We start from the raw sequence: 7,257 nt of genomic DNA on the forward strand, positions 1-7,257 counted from the left end.
CCCTTCCTCTCTGTAAAAAATCAATAAAATATATTTAAAAAAAAAAAAAGATAAACAACTAGAAATATTCTACAGCATAAATGTGGTGAGCTTGCATGAGATGACCTCATGCTGATTAGAAGTAGAAATATGCAACCAAATAAAAGTTTATTTTGGATCCTGAGAATATGCATTAAATTTTATGTCTATTTAAATATAGACTCTACTTTTTACCAACTTATTCAGTTACAGATAACTAAATATTGATTATTTTATAATTATTAATGCTTCTGAAAATGCACATGAGCATTCTGCTCAAATTTAGTTCACTGACTGAATATTTATAAACTTAGGAAACAAAATAAAACAAAAACTACATAATATTTGGTATGTAGATTTTAGATTTAAACAATCAACTATATGTTTATAATCTATGGCAAGTTTATATGTCAAGAATAACTTGATTCTAAGATGCACTAAGTTCAAAATTATTGTGTAATAGCATTCTGAAGAAAAGGAGGTAAACTTCTATGTAAGTGGAAATAAAGACATTTCTGGTTTTTGAAGTTATCTGAAATTCCACTTTAATGATTCATTTACCCCATATCAATTTTTTAAGTAGTAACATTCACTACAATTAAGTATTTGCATAAAAGTACTATGTAATTAATTTTATTTCCCAAGGTAGATATTAGATTTGTATCAGAAGATATAAGAAGTTTAAAAAATTTTGTTTTATGGTTATTTATATCTTTACCATAATGAAGTATACAGATCTTTGTTTTCTTATCATGTTATCACAATTACATATGTTATTGTAATTTGGCCCAACCTTATCATGTACAAAATCAAGAGTGAACCCTAAGGTAAACTATGGACTGTAGGTGATTATGAGGTATCAATATAAATTCATCCTTAGTAAAAAATGTACCACTCTGGTAAGTAATGTTGACAACAGGGAAAGCTATACAGGTGTGGGGCTGAGGTATATGTGAAATTTCTGTACCTTTCTTTCAATTTTTTTGTAAAATTAAAAGTGTTCTTAATAAAATCTTTAAAAAATAAAAAAGATCAACAATTTCAAATCCACACTAGAGTTATATGTCCCTACATGCCATCCTATGAATAACAACTTAGGTTTCAGCATCCTTTCTAAGAATAAAGCAGTGAAAATTTCTCAAAATAAGAGTTCCTATTGCACACTTGCCAGAAAGGCTATCTATACTAATAAAAGGGTAATCAACTAATTAGACCAGACATCTTCCAGACAAAGCCATGGTGGCAGGGCTGAGGCAGAGGCAGTTAGGGGATCAGGCCGACAGGCAGGTGAGCGGTTCAGAGCCAGGAGTACTGGATTGCGAAAGGGATGTCTGACTGCCGGTTTAGGTCCAATCCCGCAAGGCCTAAACCGGCAGTCGGACATCCCTCTTGCAATCTGGGACTGCTGGCTCCAAACCCCTCTCCTGCCTGCCTGCCTGATTGCCCCTAACCAGTCACCTTCCTGCCTGATCGCCCCTAACCAATCTGCCTGCCTGCCTGATCGCCCCTAACTACTTGCCTGCCAGCCTGATTGCCCCTAACCACCTCTGCCTCGGCCCCCGCTGCCGCGACTTCATTCAGAATGACGTCTGGGGAGCTCCAGTGGCGCAATCGGTTAGCGCGCGGTACTTATACAGAATGACGTCTGGAAGGTCGTTCGGCTGTCCAGTCTAATTAGCATATTATGCTTTTATTATTATAGATAACCAAGATCTGGAAACAGTCCAAGTGACCATCAATAGATGAGTGAATAAAAAAGATGTGTTACATTTATATAGTGGAATACTACACATCTATAAAAAAAAAAACTTACTTTTTGTGACGGCATGGAGATTATTATGCTATGTAAAATAAGCCAGTCAGAAAAAAAAATAAGCCAGTTAGAGAAAGACATATACTATATGATCTCACTTATATGTGGAATGCAATGAACAAAATAAACTGATGAACAAAATAGAATCAGAGGCATGAATACAAGGAACAGACTGACAGATGTCAGAGGGGAAGGGAGTTGGGCAGACTGATGGAAGAAGATGAAGAGATTAGCTAAAGAGCATACTCTATATAGTCACATGGACACTGAAACAGTGTGGTGATAGCCATGGAGAGAGAGAGATGGGGGATGGTTGGAGGTGGGCAAAGTGAGGGAAAATGGGGAACATCGTAATAGTGTCAACAACAAAAATAAAGTAAAAAAAACAAAACCCTGAGTTTCTTTTTTCCATAAATCTATCTTTTAATGTTCCGAACTAACAGTTTTTGACTGTTTGCTCCCTCACTTTCTTTATAAGAGAAATTTGAAGGCCTATAAAGTTTTACAATTGCATGACCTGAGAGAATTCATATATAAATGTTGTATTTATACATGAAAAAATACATGTTTATTTCAAATATCATATGTATATTGGATTTTATATTAAATGTGGATTTTTTGGGTAAGAACACATTAAAATATCACTAAATATGAACAATGAGAACTCTGAGAAAAAGATATAGAGCAGATAGCCAATTAATTATTGAAGATAGTATATTGATATAAATGTTAATTTGGCCCTAACCGGTTTGGCTCAGTGGATAGAGAGTCAGCCTGCGGACTGAAGGGTCCTAGGTTCAATTCTGGTCAAGGGCATGTACCTTGGTTGTGGGCATATCCCCTGTAGGGGGTGTGTAAGAGGCAGCTGATCAATGTTTCTCTCTCATCGATGTTTCTAACTCTCTATCCTTCCCCCTTCCTCTCTGTAAAAAATCAATAAAATATGTTTAAAAAATGTTAATTTGTCATTTGTTATGTCTATAAACAAAATCCAACACATTCATGCATTATCAAAACAACAATTAAACTTTGAGTTCCTAGTATATCCTTGATACTTAGCTATATTATTCTAAGTTCATATATTACCTCAAACTAGTGTTTTTATTTGTTTGTTGCCATTGCATTGTATGGTGTTGTGTCTGAGCCTAAGAGAGAAACTTTAATCAAAAAGTATTTCATATCCTATGAAATAGTGTGGAAACTTAGAATATATAGTTTTATATATAGAATTACTAACCTTAGATTTTCTGTTTGTCTTTGAAGGTATGTCTCCATACACATTTCCATGTCACTGTTGTTCTGGTCATAGTAATTTTGGCCAAACTTTCTGAGAAACACTGCCAGAAATGGCTAACCAATTCCCCTAAGTAACCTTGAGAAGGAAGATTCTGAAATAGTTCGAGTTTTATTTTTATCTTTTGTTCCCCCGCCCCCCGCCCCAAATCATCTGCTTCTTATTCATATTTGCTTATCTTCCTTTGTGACATTCAATTATATTTTCTATTATTATCTCTAGTCATGGATTCCTATTATATATTTTGATTGATGCCTAGATCTTGTCTAAAATTCTGATTTTACTTTGAACTTTATTTAAAATTTATGAATATTTCTTTCTCAGGGGATCTTACTATCACTTTCACACTCCCCCCCCCCCCCCCCCACCGCCCCCACATGTCAACTTTAGCAACTCTTTACTTCCCCACAATTACTAATTGGATCAATTTAGATCACATAATACTCTCTAAGTGTAAAGATATGCTTAAATTCATGTGACTTACAAATAATAATCACTTTAAAATAGGGTTTTCTTTTTCCTGCTGCTAAATTAATCAAAGAAAGTGACCATTACACTAAGGCCTATGTGACCTGGTGGGCTATATAAGCAAATCAAAACCTAAGCCTGTAAATGTCTCAAGGTTACAAAATCAAAATCTAAGATCAACCAGTTACTAAAAACAAAATTGGCTTCAAGCTATAGTCAACCAATAATTTCCTTACTTTACTTCTGCCTTTTTTCTATGGTGGAGTGCTCCCATCACTCCCAGTTTGATCTGCCCTATTCAAATGGATTTTTGCTTAATGAAACTCTTAAAATTTAATATCCTCAGTTTGTCTTGTTTTTTTTTTTTTTAAATCCTCACCCAAGGATATTCTTATTGATTTTAGAGAGAGGAAGGGAGAGCCAGAGAGAGAGACATGGATCTATTGGTTGCCTCCCACTTGCACCATGAATGGGGATCGAACCTGCAACCTTTTCAATGTACAGGAGGATGCTCCAACCAACTGTGCCACCTGGCCAGGGTTGTTTGTCTTTTATTTCTTATTTATATATTATTATTATTTTTTCAATCTTTAATTTCTTTATTGATTAAGGTATTACATATGTGACCTCATTGCCACCATAAACCCCCACCCACCCCCACTCATGCCCTCATCCCCCTGTTGTCTGTGTCCATTGGTTGAGCTTATATGCATGCATACAAGTCCTTTGGTTGATCTCTCCCCCTTACTCCCACCCTCCCCTACTTTCCCTCTGAGGTTTGACAGTCTGATTGCTGCTTCTCTGTCTCTGGATCTGTCCCTGTTCATCAGCCTATGTTGTTCTCTATATTCCACAAATGAGTGAGTTCGTGTGGTATTTATCTTTCTCTGACTGGCTTATTTCACTTAGCATAATGCTCTCCAGTTCCATCTATGCTGTTGTAAATGGCAATAATTCCTTCTTTTTTACTGCAGCATAGTATTCCATTGTGTAGATGTACCACAGTTTTTTAATCCACTCATCTGCTGATGGGCACTTAGGCTGTTTCCAAATCTTAGCTATGGTAAGTTGTGCTGCTATGAACATAAGGGTGCATATATTCTTTCTCATTGGTGTTTCTAGTTTCTTGGGATATATTCCTAGAAGTGGGATTACTGGGTCAAATGAGAGTTCCATTTTTAGGTTTTTGAGGAAACTAATAGCTGTATTGGCCTGCTTTCCCACCAGCAGTTCAAAAGGGTTCCTTTTTCTCCACGTCCTCTCTAACACTTGTTTTTTTTTTTATTTGTTGATGATAGCCATTCTGACAGGTGTGAGATGATACCGCATTATCGTTTTGCTTTGCATCTCTAGTATAATTAGTGACTTTAAGCATGTTTTCATATGTCTTTCGGCCTTCTGTATGTCTTCTTTGGAAAAGTGTCTATTTAGGTCCATTGCTCGTTTTTTGATTGGATTGTTTATCTTCCTTTTGTTAAGTTGCATGAGTTCTCTGTAAATGTTGGAAGTTAAACTTTTATCGGTGATAACATTAGCAAATATGTTCTCCCATGCTGTGGACTTCCTTGTTATTTTTTTGATGGTTTCCTTTGCTGTGCAGAATATTTTATTTTGATGTAGTCCCATTTGTTTATTTTCTCTTTTGTTTCCAATGCCCTCGGAGCAGTATCAGTGAAGAAATTTCTCTGGCATATGCCTGCGATTTCACTGCCTGTGGATTCCTCTAGTATTTTTATGGTTTCCCATCTTATGTTTAAGTCCTTTATCCATTTTGAGTTTATTTTTGTGTATGGTGTAAGTTGGTGGTCTAATTTCATCTTTTTGCATGTATCTGTCCAATTTTCCCAACACCATTTATTGAAGAGACTGTCTTGACTCCATTGTATGCTCTTGCCTCCTTTGTCGAATATTAATTGGGCATAGTAGTTTGGGTCAATTTCTGGGGTCTCTATTTTATTCCATTGATCTAAATGTCTGTTCTTGTGCCAGTACCAAGCTGTTTTAAGAACAGTGGCTTTGTAATACACAGATATCTGGTATTGAGATCCCACCTACTTTGTTCTGCTTTCTCAGGATTGCTGCAGCTATTCGGGGTCTTTTTTTATTCGAGATGAATTTTTGAAATGTTTGTTCTAGATCTGTGAACTATGCCTTTGGTGTTTTAATGGGGATTGTATTGATCTATAGATTGCTTTGGGTAGTATGGACATTTTGATGATGTTGGTTCTACCAATCCATAAACACGGTATGTTCTTCCATCTGTTTATGTCTTCCTCTATCTCTTTTTTCAGTGTCCTGTAGTTTTTCGCATATAGGTCTTTTACCTCCTTAGTTAAGTTTATTCTTAGGTATCTTAATTTTTTTGGTGTGATGGTACATGGGATTGCTTTTTTATTTTCTCTTTCTGTAAGTTCACTATTGTTGTAAAGAAATGCCATAGATTTCTTGGCATTAATTTTGTATCCTGCTACATTGCCGAATTCATTTATTAAGTCTAATAATTTTTTGATGGAGTCTTTAGAGTTCTCTATGTAGAGTATCATGTCATTTGCAAATAAGGACAGTTTTACTTCTTTTCCAATTTGGATGCCTTTTATTTCTTCTTCTTGTCTGATTACAATGGCTAGTTCTTCCAGTACTATGTTGAAACAGGAGTGGTGAGAGTGGGTATCCCTATCTTGTTCCTGTTCTTAGGGGAAATTGTTTTAGTTTTTGACCATTGAGTATGATGTTAGCTGTGGGTTTTTCATATATGGATTTTATTATGTTGAGGTATGATCCTTCTATTCCTACCTTACTGAGAGTTTTTATCAAGAAAGGATGTTGGATTTTGTCAAATGCTTTTTCTGCATCAATTGATATGAGTATGCGATTTTTATCTCTCAATTTGTTTATATGATGTATCACTTTTATTGATTTGAGGATATTGTACCATCCTTGCATCCCTGGGATAAATCCTACTTGGTCATGGTGTATTATCTTTCTGATGTATTGGTGGATCCAATTTGCTAGAATTTTGTTGAGTATTTTGGCATCTATGTTCATGAGGGATATTGGCCTAAAATTCTTTTTCATTGTGTTGTCTTTATCTGGTTTTGGTATTAGGGTGATGCTGGCTTGATAGAATGAGCTTGGAAGTGTTCCTTCCTCTTGGATATTTTGGAATAGTCTGAGGAGGATAGGTTTTAGTTCTTCCTTGAATGTTTGGTAAAACTCCTCTGTGAAGCCATCTGGCCCTGGGCTTTTGTTTGCTGGAATCTTTTTTAAAAATATACTTTATTGATTTTTTACAGAGAGAAAGGGAGAGGGACAGAGAGTTAGAAACATTGATGAGAGAGAAACATCGATCAGCTGCCTCCTGAACACCCCTCACTGGGGATGTGCCTGCAACCAAGGCACATGCCCTTGACCGGAACCGAACCTGGGACCCCTCAGTCCACAGGCCGATGCTCCATCCACTGAGCCAAACCGGTCAGGGCTGCTGGAAGCTTTTTGATGACTGCTTCAATTTCTTCCATAGTTATCCACCTATTGAGATTTTTAGAATCTCCCTGATTGAGTTTTGGAAGGTTGTATTTTTCTAGGAATATGTCCATTTCCTCCAGGTTGTCTAATTTGTTAGAGTAGAGTTGTTCATAGTATTTTTTAACAATCCTTTGAATTT

This window comes from Myotis yumanensis, unplaced genomic scaffold, assembly GCF_028538775.1.
Source record: "Myotis yumanensis isolate MYYU_CA2020_CCGP unplaced genomic scaffold, mMyoYum1.0.hap1 SCAF_3, whole genome shotgun sequence".
Classification (NCBI taxonomy): domain Eukaryota; kingdom Metazoa; phylum Chordata; class Mammalia; order Chiroptera; family Vespertilionidae; genus Myotis; species Myotis yumanensis.